This window comes from Stomoxys calcitrans, chromosome 5 (assembly GCF_963082655.1).
Source record: "Stomoxys calcitrans chromosome 5, idStoCalc2.1, whole genome shotgun sequence".
Taxonomy (NCBI): Eukaryota; Metazoa; Arthropoda; class Insecta; order Diptera; family Muscidae; genus Stomoxys; species Stomoxys calcitrans.
The window spans coordinates 39326509-39348737 of NC_081556.1; the positions used below are offsets into that span (position 1 = coordinate 39326509).

At 45.0% G+C, this 22229-nt stretch overlaps 1 long non-coding RNA gene across 4 annotated transcripts in view; it reads right to left on the reverse strand.

Annotated features, from left to right (window-relative positions):
- The window catches only part of LOC106082397 (uncharacterized), a 134432-nt gene that overhangs the window by 107723 nt on the left and 4480 nt on the right, over positions 1–22229 (reverse strand). The gene's annotated exons all lie outside the window — the stretch shown is intronic.

The following is a 22229-nucleotide window of genomic DNA, read 5'->3' on the forward strand; positions in this document are numbered from 1 at the left end:
GATAACTACCACTGGAACTTTTTTCTGATATTTTCGCCAGGATCCAAATTCAGGCGTTCAGCTTCATAGGCGGAAATGCTAACCTCTGCACTACGTTGGTCTCTGTGGCCCCCTTTTAGTTGTCTACCCGACAAAAGGGAATGTGTTGAGGGCAGTGACACCAGAAATGTTCTCTGTGTCCAGCGAAACTTCAAAGACTTGACGTTGCAATGACCAGTCAGTTCCTTTAACAGCTGCCTGAGGTCAAGCTTCCTCAGTCTATACTAGGGCTACTGCGTTTAAAACAAAACGACAAAGGCCACCCTTAAACCCACGACATCAGCCAATGTGGTCATCAGCGATCCTTTTCTGGTAAGCTCGTCATCTGCCTCATTTCCTGCCACATATGGATGGCCCGGTACTTGTCGGTCTATGAATCACGTACCAATCTTGACAAAGCCTCAGACCTCAGTGTCGCTTGACTATTTAGGTATGTAGGGGGAGAAGTTTATACATGGCTGTCATACCAAATGGTACAGTACCTCAAAAAATTTCGCCAGCATTAGGAGGGGATAAACACCGCTGAAAATTTTTTTCTGATGTTCTCGCCAGGATTCGAAGCCAGACGTTCAGCGTCATAGGCAGATATGCTAACCTCTGATGATACGTTTACCACCCTCTAGTGCAGTCAGGACCTTAAAAAAAGGATCATTCTGTAACATAGTTCGTAACAGCATATGCCGTACCGCAACGCATCACCTCACCAGCTACCAAAAGAACGGAAGTGTTACCAAAAATCAAGGAACGCCAGTTTCCAAATCATGCTGCAGAAGGCACAGCTCCCGGGCGAATAATTTCCATTAATATCCCTGCCACGTCTTCAGCCTAGACAGCTGAATCCTACTTATCGAGTTGTGGCAGGAGAAGATCCCACTCAATCCCCCTTCTCAATGTTCCTTTTACAGTTGAGTCCCCTTTGGGTGCTCCTCCTTGCGGTACCCTGTACCTTCTGAATCATTATGAAATGGCTTTCCAGAGTCTGATGCCAATCTTGATAATCCATAAGAGAGAATCGGCCGAATCTCCGCCGCAAACATCCAGTACACCGTCCCCTAACTATTCCAACTCCTATCGATAAGCAATAGCACTACAGCGTATTCAGTCCCCTTACGATCGTCTCCTCAATGTTTCCTACCCAGATGGGTTTCTGGTCAAGAATCAAGTCCAGGTATTGGGCTTCCGTAAAAAGCGGCAGTTCTATAAATCCAGAATAAGTCCCTTGAAAGCGCCAAGCTTCTTTCTTCTGGTAAATAGTAACAACCCAGTCTTTTTGGGTTGATGTGAGACCCATTGGGCTTCGTTCATCCAGGCAGCTTCTTCTATGTCATTGCATGGGTCCTTTATAATACAGAGAAAGCGGCCTACCACTAAAACGACGACTTTATACACCACAACCTTCACCTTTTGCGCCTCAAAGACCTTAGGATCCCAAGCCATAAAAGAGGACGCCAGAGTTTAAGTTTTGAAGTGGGGGTCGCAGTTGTACTCGAAGATTTCACTCAGATTCGGTTCAGTGTCCGATTCAGAGTCAAGGTAAGTTTACTCAGCTCTGATCCGCACTCAGACTCCGTACTTTTTAGGCATGAGAACTCCGCAGCCGGTTCTTCTTATCACAATCTTCCTAATCGATCAATGTTATCTGGATCCGCTTCATATGCCGCTTGATCTAGAGGATCTCTCTTGTAGCGCTGAACCTCTCGTTCTAGATAATGTAGATCCAGCTTAAGGCTCTTGGACGGGGAATACCTAGATACAAGACGTGGATGGTTTGTGTAACCTGCTTATCAAGGATGGATCGAGGAGGTTTCAAACATACGCGTCCAATAGTCTCTCCAGGGTCTCAAAGACCAAGATGAGATATTAATTAGCCTTTAGTCCTTGAGCAGGAACTTCCCCATCTCAACCTCCCGCCATCCAGTCGGAACATACTCAGGGAAAACTCAACAACTTCTGTAACATAGCAGACAATATGCCATCTGGTCTCGTCAATTTGTGGATTTCAAACAAATTTATCGCCCGGTTTATCATTCCCCCTCTTATCAGGTCTTCAAACCCGGACAGAGCATCGGACTTTTGTTGTATCATTTCACAGCTGGCCACTTTTTAGCACCTAGGGGTGAGTTTGTCAGTCGGAAGTTCGAAAGCTAGAATCCATCTAAGTTCCGTATGCTGCTTTCCATCAGTATGCTCCTTCTTTCGAATCCTTAAACAATTAAAAGTGGAACCTAGGTGAATCGTCTACGCCCTCTATCAATTCGCCCAGTGGGGCCCAGTTAGCCGATTTTACTTTCGCTCTTGTACTCGTTCAGGAACTCACTTTGATAGGTATCTATCTGGAACCTCCTCAAGTCCCCACTCCAATAAAAAGCAGTCGAAGTCCAAGAAGGAGCTTTTTCGAACCATTGGTAAGGCTATCAGGATTTGATGGGTACCGAGCTAAGACTGGATTGCAGATTGGAGCAGATCGTGCTACGGAACCAGTAGCAGTAGTGATGGTTGCAGGGTGGGGCAGACTTCTGCAGAGCGTGTGTTGACAAGGAAGAGTTGGAGACAGTAGAGAACGTTTTGTGACACTGTCCAACAATTGCGAGTAGAAGACGCATGATAATGGATGAACACTCCATGCCTGCACTCCCTGGTCCCCCTGTTTTCCTACATTTTTCTTATATTCGTTCTGCTGTTTTTCCGCAGCTCTGAGTTTGAGGTTCACCAAGTTCTGGATTTCTATTTCTTATGAGCAGTTTAAAGCATACATTTTTTATAAAAATAAAATTTTAACAAACATTGAATGTCTATAGTTATTGGATTCAACACTTTTTTTTCTCTCAAAGATTTGTTTTTCCATTGGCGAACTTTCTCAACTCTAAACTGAAACACCAAACTTTTCCCTTTCACTTTGTGGCCTTTTAATTATTCCAACTAATGACTTGGCGCTTGTTAAAGCCATTGATTTGGAATAATTGTTGGGACCACAACAACTTTTGACTGTTGGCTGTTGCCTTCCGGCTTGCCCAAAATCAACGCCCTTGGGTGTGTGTGTGTGTGTGTATTTTGTGGGGCTATATATGTGTGAGTTAGCAAATAATGTTAAATGAGATGGCACATTCATTTTCTTCTGGTCTAGTGATCTAAGTCTATTTGGCCCCAAAAAATATGCTTTGTTTTGGGACAATAAGCAGATAGCCTATATTTGCTGAGTGCCTAGTATTGTGGTACACACTTGGTTGCAATTTGGTAATTTTTATAACCACCACCCCAAAGAATGGGGGAATATGATAGCTCAAAGATGGAGTTAGAGACGGAAATGGAGGTTTTCGCTGACACACTCGACAGCTTTATGTCAATGAGTCTACCAAGTCTGTCTTAAATGCAGAAGCTGAGATTTACCACCTTGGAAACTCTGGATTTATTTGGACAGTATGGCAATGCCTTGGATTCGAGGACAGTTAGGTCGAAATGCATGGAGGATTATTTGGAATCCCAGAATAAACTTTGAATTTCACGACAGATCGCTAACACGGGCTCCCGAACACTGTGGTATTCCGAAAAACGAGAAGACGGAAGAATGTGCTAGGACGGACTCTACCACTGAGAATGAACCAGTCGATGAATTTGCAATCATGTCACTTGTCGAACTTCAAAACATAGGAGAGGGGTTGTAGGTTAGGTTTGAGAACACGCGACTAGCAACCTTGGTAATTCACTCTATTCGGAGGACCCCAGGTCCATTAAGTTCATCCTAGAAGAAAGCAGAAGAGAAGAAGATGGAGAATTCCAGAATGCCACTAGGGATAAAAGCCAGTAGAAAAGCCAAGCTCGGAAAAACATGCTCACGCATTATCTTGTGTGTTCTCCTTGCAATTACGGGGCAGTGACACAGCAGGCGTTCGACCTTCTCTAACTTCTCCTCGTCATGGCACATCCAGCAGAAATCTGCCTTTCCGTGCATTCAGCACGACTTCAAAGACCTGATGTTGCAAATACAAGTCTGGACTCCTATAACCAGTCTGAAGTTATGATTTCTCATCCGTAGGATAAGACACATCCTGTTTCGTGAAATGCTCGGCCACAGTGCCTTTGACACCCTATAACCTACAGCACCAGCCCACACCTTATTCGCGGAGTCATCGTAGAAGGTGTCTACCCTATCAAGAAGCTCGCACAATGGATCCAATCAGCGATCAATACTTCGTGAGCTCATCTACCGCTTCGTTCCCCGCTACAACTTGATGGCCAGGGACCCAGCAGAGCCTGAGAGCCTTTTCCATGGTTCGAAAAAGTTCTTTGCATCTTCTGACCAGTTTTGAGTTCAGCACCGTCTGATTGTCCAGTTACAGACTGATCGGGCCGCCGATCCCGCGCCAACTTTTTCTACAGTGCCTTCAGAATCGGGAAATCCTCCGCTTCAGCGATCCATTCCTGACCAGCTTGTCTGCCGCCTCGTTCCCGCATCACCTTGATGGTCAGGGACCCAGCATAGCCTGACAGCTTTTTCCATGATTCGAAGAAGCTCTTTGCATTTTCTAACCAGTTTTGAGTTAACGCTGCCCGACGCCGGAGCCTTCAGCGCCGCCTGACCGTTCAGTGAAAACCTGGCCGGGCCGCGAATCCCGCACCAACATTTTCTACATTGCCTTCAGAATCGGGAAAACCTCCGCTTCAGCGATCCATTCCTGGCCAGCTCGTCTGCTGTTTCGTTCCCGCAACACCTTGATGGTCAGGGACCCAGCATAACCTGACAGCCTTTTCCATGGTTCGAAGAAGCTCTTTGCATCTTCTAACCAGTTTTGAGTTCACGCTGCCCGACGCCGAAGCCTTGAGCCTGATCGGGCCGCAGATCCCGCGCCAACATTGTCTCCAGTGCCTTCAGAATCGGGAAAACCTCCGCTTCAGCGATCCATTCCTGACCAGCTTGTCTGCAGCCCCGTTTCCGCACCACCTTGATGGCCAAGGACAGAGCCTGACAGCTTTTCCAATGGTTCGAAAAAATTCTTTAGCATCTTCTAACCAGTTTCGAGCTGACACGGCCCGAAGCCAGAGACTTAAGCACCGTTTGGCTGATCGGGCCGCCGATCTCGTGCCAACATTTTCTACAGTACCTTCAGAATCTGGAAACCTCCGGTTCAGCGATTTATTCTTGGCCAGCTCGTCTGCCGCTTCGTTCCCCGCCACACCTTGATGGCCAGGAACAAAGTCGATAGCCTTTCCCACTGTTCAAAGAAGCTCTTTGTATCTTTTAACCAGTTTTGGGGTCAAGCGGCCCGGCGCCAGAGCCTTAAGCGCCGCCTGACTGTCCATGTATATCGTGACAGCTTGATCGGCCCGCAGCTCCCGCGTCGACATTGTCTCCAGTGCCTTCTTCATGATAGCGAAAATCTCCGGCTGGAACACGCTGCATCCGTCCAGAAGTCTATAAGATCCCCCGATTCCAAGGAATTCAATGAAGACTCCTGCTTCAGTGCCCCCATCCAGTTTAGACCCATGCATGTATACAGAGAGTCCCAGGCATAACGTCCCATTTTTGGGACAACGACTTCTATCCCACCAACTAGGAAGGACTCCATTGGACAACATTGTCTCCAGTGCCTTCAAGATCGGGAAAAGCTTCGCCTCAGCGATCGATTTCTAGCCAGCTCGTCTGCCGCTTCGTTCCCCGCCACACCTTGATGGCCAGGAACAAAGTCAATCGCCTTTCCCACTGTTCAAAATAGCTCTTTGTATCTTTTAACCAGTTTTGAGGTCACGTGGCCCGGCGCCAGAGCCTTTAGCGCCGCCTGACTGTCCATGTATATAGTGACAGCCTGATCGGCCCGCCGCTGCCGCATCATCATTGTTTCCATTGCCTTCTTCATGATAGCGAAAACCTCCGGCTGGAAGACGCTGCATCCGTCCAGAAGTCTATAAGATTCCCCGATTCTAAGGAATTCAATAAAGATTCCTGCTCCAGTTTAGACCCATCCATATATACAGAGGGTCCCAGGCACAACGTCCCATTTTCGGGACAAAGACTTCTATCCCATCAACTATGAAAGACTCCATTGGACAACATTGTCTCCCGTGCCTTCAAAATCGTGAAAACCTCCGGTTCAGCGATTTATTCTTGACCAGCTCGTCTGCCGCTTCGTTCCCCGCCACACCTTGATGGCCAGGAACAAAGTCGATAGCCTTTCCCACTGTTCAAAGAAGCTCTTTGTATCTTTTAACCAGTTTTGAGGTCACGCGGCCTTTAGCGCCGCCTGACTGTCCCTGTTTATAGGGACAGCCTGATCGGCCCGCCGCTCCCGCATCATCATTGTCTCCAGTGCCTTCTTCATGATAGCGAAAAGCTCCGGCTGGAAGGCGCTGCACCCATCCAGAAGTCTATAAGATTCAATGAAGATTCCTGCTACAGTCCCTCCATCCCGTTTAGATCCATCCATGTATACAGAGGGTCCCAGCCACAACGTCCCATTTTCGGGACAACGACTTCCAACCCATCAACAAGGAAGCACTCCCCTGGTACATAATCAGACGTGCCGAATAAAGCTTGGCGCCATGAGGCATCAACATTTCCCCGCAGAACAGAAGAATGGCCCAAGACTGTGAGTGTCTAATGAGGCAACACTAGGTCTACTCTTTGATACACATTTACCGGGACAACGGACAACGTGGCGCTAGAAGAGGTGCGTCCGGAGGTTATTAGGGAAATTGTGTCTGAGACGAAAATCTTTTGGGCGATAAGTCTCAGTTTCGACTCCTTAGGTAGCCAGGCCCTGATGTATCACCGGTTGAATTACAAGCTGTGTCTCATAGACTGGTTCCTTGGGAGATATACTCTGCTTGTATCAGCATGTTATATATGCATGCGGGATGGAGGGACACGAAGGTGATTTTCCCAGCACTCTAAGATATATGCTTCAGGAAGCTCTACGTGCAACACCGGAGTGGGCTACCGACGAAGTAGTTCTTTTCAGCAGGCAATATAAGTTGACTACAGTGGCACCTGTCTCCTTGGGAGGAGAGAATGTTCCATTTACAGAGAGCGCAAAATACCTGGGTGTTTTGCTGGACATGAAATTGAACTCCAAATCCAAAATTTTTGAAAGGGCAAGAAAGGCAAATCTTGCCCTATACATCTGCAAAAGTTGGGGGCTTAGACCGCATGTCATGCATTGAATATATACTGCCAGTTGTCCGACCTATAATGTTATATGGTATTGTGGTCTGGTGGACCACGTTTTTTGATAGAAGCCACTGTACCACTATTCCTGATTGAACCGAACTACGATATACCTGGTAAAAGAAGTTATGTAGACTTCTAGACGCATGGTTCAAAACTAGACGACCATGTGGACTACTCTAAAGATCTAGAACTGGTCATATTGAAAAGGTTACCCGACCACTGCAGTGTGTATCAAGCGGAGATCATTGTAATCAAGCATCTCCGCTTGGAATGGAATGGCTAAGATATAATGTCATTGTGGCGATTGGCATAGATATCTTCTCAGACAGCCAGGCAGCCATTAAAGCCCTGGAGAACGTATTTCTGAACACAAAAACCGCCCACGACTGTCGCAGATCTCTCAACGTGATGGCTGAACAGTTGAAAATTCACCTGTTCTGGGTGCCGAGCCACAGAGATATCCCTGGGAATTGTGAAGCGGATGGGCTTGCGAGACTATGAACTATCCTACACATTGCAGGGACACTGGAATCTGTGGGTATGCCTCTAGCGACATGTTAGCTAAGTTTTCAGGACCAGGCCCAAAGGACAACGAATGATAGATGGTCCCAAAGAGGGGGGCTGTGAGCATTCCAAAACTATGTGGCCTAATCTAGATTTGAAGAGGTCTTCCGCTTTGCTGTCACTGTCTAGAACAGACGTCTCAGTCTATGTGTCCGTCATGACTGTCCAATCGGAAAACATGCTGACTGGCTGAAGGTTGCCAGCAACGAATTTTGCAAAAGCTGTGAGAACATCGAAGAAGAAGAGGCTATAGAACACCTTCTGTGTGTGTGTCCCGCACTAGCAGTCAGACGGAGTTCCACACTATGTTCTCATTTCTTTGAGAACCTGTCTGATTTAGTGGATGTGAACATTCGCAAGTTATTGGACTTTTTAAAACGATCTGGATGGAACCAATAGTTCCTACAGTTGGTTGCCCAAAAAGTAATTGCGGATTTTTTAAAAGAAAGTAAATGCATTTTTAATAAAACTTAGAATGAACTTTAATCAAATATATAATTGCCATTTTGTTCGATAAGCTTTTGCCATCTTCCTGGCAAATTTAGTATACCACGCTCATAGAACTTCTGGCCTTTATCTGCAAAAAAATTGAACCAAGTGCGATTTTATAGCCTCATCATTGCCGAAAGTTTTACCATTTAAGGAGTTCTGCAAAGATCGAAATAAATGGTAGTCTGATGGTGCATGGTCAGGGCTATATGGTGGATGCATCAAAAGTTCCCGGCCAAGCTCACTCAGTTTTTTGCGAGTGACCAAAGATGTGTGCGGTCTAGCATTGTCCTGGTGGAATATGACACCTTTACGATTGACCAATTCTGGTCGCTTCTCCTTGATGGCTGTATTCAATTTGTCCAATTGTTGACAGTAAACATCCGAATTAATCGTTTGGTTCCTTGGAAGCTCCTATCTCACGCTCATTTACATGACGATCCAATTCGATTAATGCTTTGATTTGGTCATCATCAACTTCATTTGGCCGACCTGAACGTGGCTCATCTTTAAGTGAAAAATCTCCAGAACGGAATTTGCGAAACCAATTCTGACACTGTCTTCCTTTTAAGGCTTTATCACCATACACATCTCGTAACTTTTTGGCAACCTGCTCCGCGTTTTTTCCTTTATGGAAATAATAAAGTAAAATATGACGAAAATGCTCCTTTGTGGGCTCCATATTAAAATTGACGCCAAGCAAACAAATGTAAACAGAATTTCGCGCATTTTTTTTCTAAAGCAGGCTAAAAGTAACAGCTGATAACTGACAGAAGAAAGAATGCAATTACAGAGTCACAAGCCGTTGAAAAAATTTGTCAACGCCGACTATATGAAAAATTCGCAATTACTCTTTGGGCAACCCAATAGAAGACATCTTTCTTGTTGTTGTTGCAGTAGCAGTGTGTGGTACCGGTACGTACAACCGGCTGCCATGGGATTGGTTGTTGTCTTTTTTCTTCTGTTCCTGTTGTATCACAATGGACGAAAACGTCCAAGTGAGTCTGATGGCAGATGACCACCTAAACCTGAACTTACTTAACTCCCACAGTCTCATGTCGATCTTTTTTGCTGCCACACACCCAGCATTTAGGAGCAAAGGCATAGAATCGAGAATGGCATTTAGGCCTGTCTCTGGGGACTTCCCCTTGCCCCTGACATTAGCATCTCCATGTTACCCTTTACTTTCTCGATCGTCCTACGAAGGGAACAGTTGTCCAGAACATTGTGCCAGAGAACCATAGGAAAACATTGGCCGAACGACCGCCATAAACATCCAGTACACCGTCCGCGGCCTCAGCCGCCAAACTCCTTCCTATCAAGTTGCGACAGGAGTAGTACGCTTTTAGTCCCGTTTTGACTCTTTTTGCAGCGTTTTTTCTCCAACTTAGTTTCTGGTCTAGAATCACTCCCAAGTACTTGGCCTCCGAGAAGAGCGGTAGCTCCACCCCATCCATGACAGTTACCAAACAGACAGTTAAGCCTAACTTCCTTAATGTTTGATTTTTAAAAAATTACCTCTAAATGTAAATTTCATATCCTTTTTTTGTTATATCATCCCACTGTGCTTCACAGTTAATAGTTCATTAGTGTCAACCTCTTAATGCTACACCTACTTGCTGTCAATTTCAAAATCCAACAACCAATAAATCAATAAAAATAAAAATTAAAAAAAAAACAAATCATCAATCAGCCACTCAACCATCCAGTCCGTACATGGATTAATTAAAATTCTCCAAAAAATGTCACTGAGGTGAACTCAACTGTAACAATTGACACCAGGAGGACAGCAATGGGTTAATTTGTTCACACTTTCACAAAAATGTTAGCCACCAACCACAACAAGGCCTTCTTAGCTTTGTGTTTTGCAAAAGATATGAGGTTTTCGTGTTTGCGTTTTTTTTCCATTTCATTGTCAAACACTTTTCTACTACTAGCCCATCATGATATGGCAGAAGGTCTTCCATCAAAAGTTGCCTTTCTCTCTTTCTCGCACCCCTTCTCATTTGGCGGTGCTGTGGCTTTTCGAACACACCCCATTTAACAGATCACTGATTCGGAAGCAAAATGAAGCCATCAAAGTGCTGAATTTTATTGGTTTGGATTTGGAATAACTTTAGCGCAAATGAATAATTGATGAGGAAACTTTGGTGTACTTTTTTTCAACTTTTATTTTTCCTGAAAGGGAGGCTATTTTTTTTTAGCAAAGTGATACCCCATCATTTGGCAGTGGTTGATGTATGGCCAAACGGGCTAATGTCATATTGACATTAGAGATATAATTTGAATATTTTTCTTGCAATTTCTAAAATCTTTGAAAAATTTTTTTTAAATTAATTTTTTTAGCTGCGGTGGTGGTATCACTCCCTATCAAGTTGTCTGCTATTGAAACCTTAACTGGTGCAGCGGCAGCTGACGGCTCCACTAGCCGTCAGACGACTTGTCAGCAGGGACTTTTCACAAAGACACCTGATTCCAGTCTTAAGGACAAGGCCAAACCTATTCTATATTCGCATGCCTATAACTTGCCTAGCCAATCGGCCTTCCCCTGTCAACCATACGCTCTTTAAGAGGTTGGAATAAAAGAAGGCGCACCGCTTTCAGGTTTATTGAGAGGGTTTCGGGGCTACCCCAAAAACTACACGTCTAGATTCGGAAACTGCACCGCAGTTAGCCAAAAGCCTGCGGTTACCTGGAGGGCATCCCATGCCTTAAAAAACTAGGGCGAACAATAGTAAGATGGGTCCAAGAACCTTTGCTAATAACGCTAGGGACAGTTTGGATAGAACTTCGTCAGACTTCTTGCGGTCTGCTGTTGAAGTACTTTTTGAGTTCCGTCCTACCCCGCTGGCATACACCTTGAGCCTAGTTCAACCGGATGATCCACCCACATAGGACTTGTAGGATCCCGTTTCGATGCCTTCACCTCCTGTCTCGATTTTGGCAGGGGAATTTTCAGTCTCCTGCAATCCGCCAGACCTTAGCGATGTGGTCGATAGTGAAACTGAAGGATACAACTCCATCAGACTTGATGAGATCTGCGAGACAGCCGGAGTTTAGAACGATTACTGCATGTCTCGGGTCACCATCAGCCTCTTCCAATCTATCAATCTTCCAGTCGGTGGTTGATAGATTGGGATTACATTGCCTTAGTCTTCCAAATATGGATTCAGGATCTGAGGGAATCCTTGGTGTCCAATAATGTGCCATTGGTCGAGTAGGAATATCTTCCTTCTTGACTAAATCTAGCGCTTGGCTAGATTTCACCAATCTTTTTAAGGGCGCAACGATACATTTCAATTGAGCGTTGATCCCCAAAGGCAGTCAGTCTGAATCGACCCCGATACCTGCTTGCATCGTCACAAACTGGAGGACACCCAGGAAATTCCGCGAGGACATCGGAGTATACTGATGACAGTCCATTCTTCTTCCTTGTCAATAACTGCCATCAGTATTCTCCGATGTTCTCGCGGAATTTTCTGCGTCTCATTCAGTTTGTGATGATGCAGGCAGGTATCGGGGTCGATTCAGACTAGATTCGGCCTTCGGGGATCAACGTCCTTAAAAAGATTGGTGAGATCTGGCCAGGTACAGCACTAGGTTTAGTCAAGAAGGAAGATATTCCTTCTCGACCAATGGCGCATGATTGGATACCAAACATTCCCTCAGATCCTGAATCCTTACCTGGAAGACTAAGGCAATGTAATCCCAATATTTCAACCACCGACTGGAAGATTTGTAGATTGGATAAGGATGATGGTGACCCGGAGACATGCAGTATTCGTACTAAACTCCGGCTGTCGCAGACCTCAACAAGTCTGAAGAAGTTGTATCCTTCAGTTTCAGTTGAAAAGAGAATCAGATCACCTGAAGAGATGCTAAAGAAGAAAATAAGAGCTCACCGCTTTCAAGTACTTTTTGAAAACCAAGCCAGCCATCCCGCAATGGAGACTCCAGGCGGTGTCCTGCGGAGGTATACAATGTCGGGACAGCAACGAAGGAACCGCGCACGGCCCCTGAGTCGTCATGGAGGACTGTGATTTTCAAAAGGAGCCCACAGCCATCACGGAAGGGGAAGATGGTCGCTGAGAATGGTAAGGAGCCGCCCTCCTACGCCAAACTAGCAAGGAAGCACAACAGAGATCAGCTGACTTATGGAGTCATCAATATCAGTAGTGCTTTCGGTAGCATTCCACCAGATCATCGGTTCAAGTGGAGGAACTGGTTAGCGCGCGGATTTTCGAACATGTATGGATGTATGAAGGGTCCACCTATACAAATGATGAGCCGCGAGTATAGAGGGGACATCTGTACGTTGCGTTTTGCGTGGGCGTAGTGTATTGATACCGTCAAACAGCTCGTCGGAGGTATTCACGCTCCCTGGGAGGGCGCAAAACTCGGCCTGGTGAGAATGATTGACATCCCCCAGCTCACAAAGGCGACGGTCTTCATCAAGGGATGGTGCAGCAAATTTACGGAGGAACGCATGTTGGTTAACGAGCGGTTTTTCGAACATGTGTGGAACTCTATAGAGAGTCCACCCATACAAATGATGAGCTGCGAGTATAGAGGGCACATCTTTACGCTGCGTTTTGCGTCGGCGGAATATATTGATACTGTCAAAGAGCTTGTCGGAGGTATTCACGCTCCCTGGGAGGGCGCAAAACTCGGCCTGGTGAGAATGATGGACATCCCCCAGCTCCCAAAGGCGACGGTCTTCATCAAGGGATGGGACCGCAAATTTGCGACGGAACGCATGTTGGGGTTCTTGGGCAAGCAAAACCAAGGTTTGGTCGTGGAGAAGTGGGAGGTTTTCCACAGGGAGGAGAAGGAGGAAGGAACTCTCCTTTTGTTTGGCATTGATCAAGTCTCCGTGACAAGTTTGGCTAACACTAGGATATGCAGAAATCCTCATCAGGCCGTGTAGTGGCAGGTGACTCAATACCGCCCAGCAAACAGCGGGCTGACTACAAGACAATCACCGTCTTTCTCAATATTAGAAAGACTAGGATAAGCAAAGATCCTAATACTTAAACAATAGGCAGTGCGGGGGCGAGAGACACAACGCAGCCCAACAAATAGGGAACGGACGACGGTTCCATCACCGACTTCAAGATTCGGAAGACTAGGGTAGGAAAAGATCCTAATATTGCAACGTCAGGCAGCGCAGAGACAGGAGTCGCTATGCCGAACAGGGAGCCGACGATGGTATCATCACATGCTCCCAACAAGCCCATTTACTTAAGATTGGAAAGACTAAGATAGACAAAGATCCTTACATTGGAACATCAGGCAGTACAGGGACTGAAAACTCAATACAGTCTAACGGACAGGCACCCGATAATGGAACCATTACCGACTTTATAAAGATTTGGTCGACTAGCAGTGACAGGAAAGTCAATGCAGCCTATGAACAGGGAACAGACGATGAGATCATCACTTACTCCCAAGATGCCCATTTACTGGAGGACCAATGATTGGGGTAATCCAGATAAACCTCCTGCAAGCTTTTCTGTGAACAGGTTGATAGCGTTAATGACGCCACCAAGTTGAAAAAGTTTCTCTTTAAAAAAGCCTTGGACATGGACTGAAACGTAAGTAGACGACATGGGAGTGAGAGCAGAGACAACGGAGGACATGTTGAGGCTTTTGATGAAAACGCATTTTCCACAGGATACGACGAGACTCACAGAGACACCAGAATGATGTTAATCGAAAATTTATCGTTACAGAATTTATGGTAAAGGAATCCTTGCGGAGCTTTCAAACCATTTAAGTCACCCGGACCTGATGGGATATTTCCGGCGTTACTACAGAAGGAGGCAGACTATCTGGCGCCCCACCTTGCCAATATTTTCACAACGTGCCTGGGACTTGCATATAGTCCGAAAGCCTGGCGGGAGGCAGGAGTGGTATTTATACCCAAACCCGGCAAGACAGGTTATGCGACACCCAGGCCTACAGACCTTTAAGCCTTACATCCTTTTTACTCAAAACCATGGAACGTGCTGTGAACACCATGAAAAAGAGTAGGACATCCAGCTAACTGCTCAAATTCAAACAGCATGCCTATGTCAAGGGAAGGTCGGTGGAGATTGCCCTGCACCAGGTTGTGCATAAAACAGAAGAATCCTTCGATGACAAAACGTACACATTGGCGGTTTGCATTAACACTTACATACTGATTCAATCCTTAGACCAGTACCGGTTGAACCGGGTCTAAGGACTGAATAAACCATATGAGGAGGGGGTATTTTATTGCCATAAATGACCTATTACGGATGCTGACTGAGGACAGGTAAGGATCCGAACCAGCTCTGCAGAAGGACCAAAGGGGACTTGCAAATGACATACAACTCTGCTAGACGTAGGGGTCTCAATGTTAATCCAGAGAAGACAGAAATCTGCCTGCTCACGAGAAAGACGAAGGTGGGCCAATTTAACACACCACGTTTCCTCAATAAGACGATTTCGATACCTGACAAGGTCAAATGCTTGGGAGTGATCTCGGACAGCAAACTTGATTGGAAGTATCACATTCAGGAGTGTATTGAAAAGTCTTACAGATGTTGAGTACTATGTGGAGGGGTCGTAGGCTCGAAAGGGGGCTTGAATCCGAGGATAGTCCACTGCCTCTACCGCAACGTGATTAGACCAATACTTACTTACTCTTCAGTAGTTTGGTGGACTGCGATGGAGAAAAAGTGCAACGTAAGAAAAATACAACAGGAAAGTAAGAATAATACAACTTGTCTTTGAACACTCTTTTAGTTCCCAATGTCTGTAAAATGGGCTGAGTGATCCCGCTTCTGAAACCTGGAAAGGACCCGAGTTTGGGGGAGTCGTACAGACCGATCTCCCTTCTCTCACCAGTACCAAAGACGCTTGAGGCATGAATCCTTCCGAGCCTCGTAGGAGAATCTTCATTATCCGAGCATCAACATGGATTTCGAAGACTGCATAGCACAACAACTGCTTTGCATGCCATCACCGCAAACATTTGTCGCGGCTTTAATCAGCCCAGGCCATGTGATAGGACGATCCTCGTAGCACTGGACCTATCGAAGGCATTCGACACGGTCAGCCATGTCAAACAATTTGAGGACATCGCCCACACGTCCTTCCAGCCAGGCCTGAAACGCTGGATCGCGAATTATCGCCAGTCATTCGTGGAATTTAGAAGTCAGAGCACTGTAGAGTGAAACAGGGAGTTCCCCAAGGCGAGGTAATATCTCCGGCACTATTTAACCTCTAACTTTCCACCATTCCACCCCCTCCAGACGGCAAAGAGATCGTATCATATGCGGACGATTGCACGATCATGGCATCCGGCCCCCCCACACATTGTTGACATCTGCGATAGGTTGAACGTCTACCTCAACGAACTTGCCTCATATTTCGCTGCAAGAAATCTGAAGATATCTGCCACCAAATCTTTAGGCGCACATTGTTCACTACGAATACGCGTGAGGTGAATGACGAGCTGACTGTGATGGTCGATGGAGAGGATTCCGACCATCAAGTGTTCCAAAAAACTTGGCATCATATTTGGACAGCTCTTACACATTTTCCTCACATGCCACAGCAATTTGCGATTAAGTCAAAAGTGGAAACAAGGTCCGCAAGTCACTTGCCAGCAGCACTTGGGGTGCAGACAAAGAAACCTTGTTGACCACGTACAAAGCAATTGGACGGTCTGTGGTAAGTTATGCAGCGCCAGTGTGGTCTCGTCAACTTTGTGACACGCAGTGGAATAATATTCAGATCTGTTAGAATGCCGCCCTCCGAACTGCGACGGGCTGTCTCCTCAGCCATCAGAAGACAAAGATCCTACCAGTGCGAAGACATAACTACATCCTGTCTAAGCTATACCTTTTGGGCTGTAATCGCAGAGACCATCCAAATCATCATCTTGTGGATAGATATCCACCGCCCAGAAGCCTTAAGGTAGATCTAGAGCGTGAGGTTCAGCACTACAAGAAAGAACATCTAAATCAAGCGGCATATCAAGCGGATCTAGACAACATTCATGCAGACACGGTAGCAGAGAACGACCGACTCCCATTGGGTCTGAAGAAATTGACCTCTCCCGGCAAACCAGAGTAGTTCTGGCTCAATTACGTTCCGGCAGATCCAGCCGTCTCAACTTCTACAGAGCAAGGATCGATGCCGACGTGCAATATGTATGTCTCGGTTATGATCAGGGACCACTCGATACACATCACCTGTTTAACTGCCCAGACCCACTCGACTCAGACCCAGATCCCTCTAGACCCAACCTATTGTAGTCACAGAGTTCCTGGATCTTGACACTCAATAGAATGTCAAGATCCAACAAACTGCTACAACAACACCTGGTCAATCCCATGGCAGCCGGTTGTACGTACCGGATTGACCCGATGGAATCATGGATCGGCAAGGGCTGCCGCCTCAGTGTACAACACACTGCTACAACAACAACACCTGGTTCAGAGAACATGTTGTCTTAGCATTGGCGGATCGATGATGACCATGCCCTAGTGGACTAGATATCCGACCTCAGATTAAGTGTGAGGCAGCCTCTGCGGGTATGATGAATAGAGGACAGGAGGATGAGAGAATAGATAGAGGATAGGAGTAGGTCGCACCACCGCGGTGTAATCGAGGCGACGATCTAAAACCCAGCTGGATTAGAAGAGGTTACCGATCGGATATCTGCGATGACACTTGAGGTCGAGTGCAAGACACTGCTACCAGAGACACAGTATTGGATTGACGGAACTCTGTCTTTGCCATCTGGGAGATCATGCTATACAGAAGGATCAAAGCTTGAGGACAGAGTCGGCGTGGAGGTCTACATTGAGAACCCAACCATAATACTGTCCTGCAGGCGGAGATCCGGGCGATTACGGAATGTGTGAGGTGGTGTGGTGTGGTTGGAGTGTGAACGGTAAGGTCACGAACGGTCATAGAGTGCAAGAGGAAGATTTACGCCTTCTCTGAGGATAACACAATCCGCATCGTTTGGATGCCAGGTCAAAGCAGAGTAATGGGGAATAAAAGAGAAGACTCAAGACGTACTTTAAATTTTCTCCAAAGACAAAATTTGGCTTTAGAATTTTTTTTTCATTGAAATTTTTTCTGAAGATGATTTAATAGAAATTTTGGCTCAAAAAAAAATTTCGTTAAAATTATTTTTTTTTATTTTTCATTTTAAAATTCTATTTTTTATTTATTCGTTTCGGTTCGAATATATTTAAATATTTTCCCATGGTAAAACAATAAGGGGATTTTTTTTTAATTTTTCTTACTTCTCCTTTCCCCATAAGTGTTTTCTCTCTAAATCCTTTTTCCCATATTTATTACCAAAATATGTTAAACAACTTCCTTAACCCACATCACCATCATTTTATTCCACTGTTTGCGTGTCCTTGTGCGATTTCTATCACTTGAGTTCACATGAGAGATTTGTTCGTCTTGATAGTTAAATTCACAAAGTCTGCATAACAAACAGCACACCACTGTGCTTTGTGCCCATGAAGCAAGAGGTATGTACTCAATCACTCACTCACTCACTCTCTGCTCATTCACAAATTGCTAAGAAGGAATGTCTTGGTATTGGGCAGGATGTAAGGATTTTCTTTGCATATATGTATGTGAGTGTATGTGTGTGTGTGTTTTGGTAACAATTTCCGCTTACTCATTAAATGTCTTCTGGTCTAGTGATCTTTGGTGTTTACAGAGTGAGTGGCATTTAAGAATAATTTGATGTGACATGATGTAAAAGCTTTGGGCTATTGCTGAGCTCCTTATACAAAGCCTTCCAGTTGGTTAGTTGGGAACAATTTTCTTAAAATGGTGGTAGAAGATGGAGAGAAAACAAAGTAAGCGAGGAGATTGTTAAGGATGAATATTTCTAAGATCTTCTGGGCTCCCAACACTGCTTCTTTTACATGATTTCTTTGTAACCTTAATTGAAACCCTAAAAGTCTTACAGATGGCTGGTTGAAGGAAAGTTGAGGTCTAAATTTGGTACAAAAAGAGAAAGCGTGGTTTTCTCATTCCTACAAAAAATTTAAAGATGAAATTTCTATATGAGACATACTGGAGTCCTAATACCAACTCTTTCACTTGAAGTGATTTTGCCCTAATCAGAGCTTGGTTTCCCAATAGCGCTTAATGCCACCACAGGCCGGAAGTTTTAAAGAAAACGCAACACAATTTATCTATAGCCAAAATATCCATGGAATTTCTCTAAAGATAAAATTTTCATGAAATTTTCTCCTGAAACAAAACTTCCATGAAATTTTCTCCTGAAACAAAACTTCCATGAAATTTTCTCTAAAGACAAAATTTCCATGAAATTTTCTCTAAAGACAAAATTTCCATGAAATTTTCTCTAAAGACAAAATTTCCATGAAATTTTCTCTAAAGACAAAATTTCCATGAAATTTTCTCTAAAGACAAAATTTCCATGAAATTTTCTCTAAAGACAAAATTTCCATGAAATTTTCTCTAAAGACAAAATTTCCATGAAATTTTCTCTAAAGACAAAATTTCCATGAAATTTTCTCTAAAGACAAAATTTCCATGAAATTTTCTCTAAAGACAAAATTTCCATGAAATTTTCTCTAAAGACAAAATTTCCATGAAATTTTCTCTAAAGACAAAATTTCCATGAAATTTTTCTCTAAAGACAAAATTTCCATGAAATTTTCTCTAAAGACAAAATTTCCATGAAATTTTCTCTAAAGACAAAATTTCCATGAAATTTTCTCTAAAGACAAAATTTCCATGAAATTTTCTCTAAAGACAAAATTTCCATGAAATTTTCTCTAAAGACAAAATTTCCATGAAATTTTCTCTAAAGACAAAATTTCCATGAAATTTTCTCTAAAGACAAAATTTCCATGAAATTTTCTCTAAAGACAAAATTTCCATGAAATTTTCTCTAAAGACAAAATTTCCATGAAATTTTCTCTAAAGACAAAATTTCCTTGAAAGTCAAAATTTCCATGAAATTTTTTCAAAAGATGAAATTTCCATGAAATTTTCTTTAAAGAAAAAAGTTTCCATGCGTCCTCCAGAGGCCCACCTAGGGGAAACTAGAGGCCGCAGTCGATCTCGTCACGGGATGCCTGAACGAGGCCTTTTTGAAGGCATGTCCCGAAAGAGTACCGCCACGTAAAACCAGACAGCCATGGACGGAGCCTTTTAATTAGGCCAAGAGAGAGAACACGACAGAGGGCCAGGACGAGTATCGCGACACCCTTGGCAAGTTCAAGAAGAAGACGAGGAAGGCGAAGAGGAGTTCCTGGGCGAAATTCTGTGGGAAATTGGAAAGCATTAGTGTGGGATGTAGGTTGCGCAAAATGCTCTCAAAGGATCCCATCGCCGGGACTTACACTGAGAGTGGGCAGGAAGCGGTGGAACTTTTGATGGAGGCTCTTTGCCAGGAAGAGTTCGGCGATCAAGATATCGATACCTGCGTATGTCGCCCTAATGGATGAACTCATCTTCCGTCCGCATCTTCCGGCCATTTAAGACAGCCGAACCTGACGGAATTATCCTGGCACTGCTGCAGGAGTCCCTTAGAGTCACCCTGACCTTGCTTGAGCGGATCTTCCGAGCGAGCCTGGCATGGTCCTACATTCCGAGGGCAAGGAGAAAGTCAAGTTGGTCTTTATCCCCTAAGGCGGGAGGAATAAACAACAGTACGACGAAGGATTATAGGCCTGCTAGTCTGAGGGGACTGACGCCGAAAAACTTCAGTGGGGCACACACGTATATCTCAACGGCAGGTCGGTGATGACGGCCCATCAGGAGGTGGTACAGGAGGTCGAGGTGTCTCTCCGACAGACGGAGTACACTTTGGCGGCCTTCTTGGATATGGAAGAAGTAAGCGATCAAGATATCGCAATACCTGCATATGTGGCTCTAATGGATGATCTAATCAAGGACATCGTTGACGAGGAAAGGATACAGTGGGCGGTTCGCATTTTCCACCCATTTAAGTCGGCCGGACCTGCCAAAATTATCACGGTACTGCTGCAGGAGCCCCTTAGAGTCACCCTGCCCTAGCTTGAGCGGATCTTCCGAGCGAACCTGGTCGCCGCACTTAACCGCACGGGAATTCACCCCATAATCTCCCAGTAGACCAATAATAGGTTTTTTGGCAGAATTATTAATGCGAACCTGGGAGATAATGTGGTCAGAAGGCGGGTGGCCAGAGGAACGGCCCAAGGAGGGGGTGTTCTCGCCGATTTTAAAGAACCTCGTGATTAATGAAATCCTGATGGATCTAGGTGGAGACGGCCCGTGGGTCGTCTCCGGACGACGTCGTGCTGCTGGTCTGAGGCAGGTTTCTGTCGCCGATCAGCGAGATCATGGAAGGGTCACAGAGGAAGTTGTCGCGTTGGGCTACCAGAAATGGGTTGAGGGCCAACCCAGGAAAGACGGAAAAGCACCAACTTCAAGCGTAGATATAAGATACCGTTCAGACTCTCGTCCTTGGACGGGGACTGCTTGCGGCTACGAAGAATGCAAAGAATCTAGCCATAGTCCTCGATTCGAAACTATCCTGGGAGAGCAACACCGAGGATGGATGGAGCGAGGTGAGACACGGTGGATGGTTGCGGGACTGCAAAGGCTCTATGGCCGGTCATCGACCGGAGGAGGACGAGAGAGTTGCTGGCGTTCGATAAGATGTCGATGAGTACCTTGACAGGGGTCATAACCGGACACTGTGCCAAAGGCCGCATTGATCTGGGTGAACTTGCCAACGTACCTCGGGTAGGTCTCCTGAGATATTTTGAAGGAAAAGGATGGTTCCGACGGGGGGTGCCATAAGGTCCGGCGTAGGTACATCCGTGTTTGCTAAGGGATGGGCGTTTCCTCTAAAGACAAAATTTCCCTGAAATTTTCTTGAAAGACAAAATTTCCATGAAATTGTTTCTAAAGACAAAATTTCCCTGAAATTTTCTCTAAAGACAAAATTTGCCTGAAATTTTATCTAAACATAAAATCCCATGATTTTATTTTTTCCAAAGTCGAAATTTCCCTTATTTTTTTTAACAATATTTGAAATTTTCTCTTGGGTCATAAATCCACAGTCCTCAAACATGTTCACCTCCCCAGCAGCAAAACTTTTAGGCCAACCCCTCGCATGTAGTATCAACAAAACTTTTGTGTTTATTCCACTCTGTTAGCAATTCAATTACAAATCATTCCTCGCATTTATTTCTTGCCACTGAAAACTGCTGCAGAGGGTTATTCACAATGAGCGCGAAATGCCTATTCCACAAAATGCTGTTATCCACCACACTTGGCATTGACTTGCGCTGTAAGGGTGTGAGTATTTGGGGAGCCAAATCCCATGAGAGTCTGGTCGTACAATATCCATCCATGCCACTCACTCACTCACCATAGCATTGGGGCAATGTGATATGCGGGCACAGAACAAAAAGCCTTCATGTTTGCTCATGGACTCGGCGTATTGGAATGATGAAAGTAAAGCAAGCACGTGTAGGCATCATCGTTGTCGTTGTCGTCGTCGTCATCGTCATCATCATCACACCTTGTTTGTCATGCTCAGTCTTCTGCATCAGCGATCATTGTGGTTTTTGAGTTGAGTGACAGGTGTGGCAATGTGAGAAGATACTGGCAGAGCTTATGCTGCGGGCCTGTTAAGACAAAACTACAGCTACGCAAGGCAAGTAAGCCCAAATCGAGAGAGAGAGAGAGTGAGGGGGGTAAAGAGAAAAAAGCAAGCAATAAGCCTATTTCAAACGATAAAGGACATGGGTTAATGATGATATTCGGGTTTTGTTCTGACATCCCAGTAATTTCTCTGCTTTACGCAACGCCGCAGTTTTCTTCTTGCCCTTGACTTGCCAAGCGAGGGTTTAACAAAATTTGCTCCTTTGTATTGATTTGTGGGCTAATTATAACGCTTGAGTTATTTTTGTTTCCTCAAAGCAGCATTTGTTGAATGGTC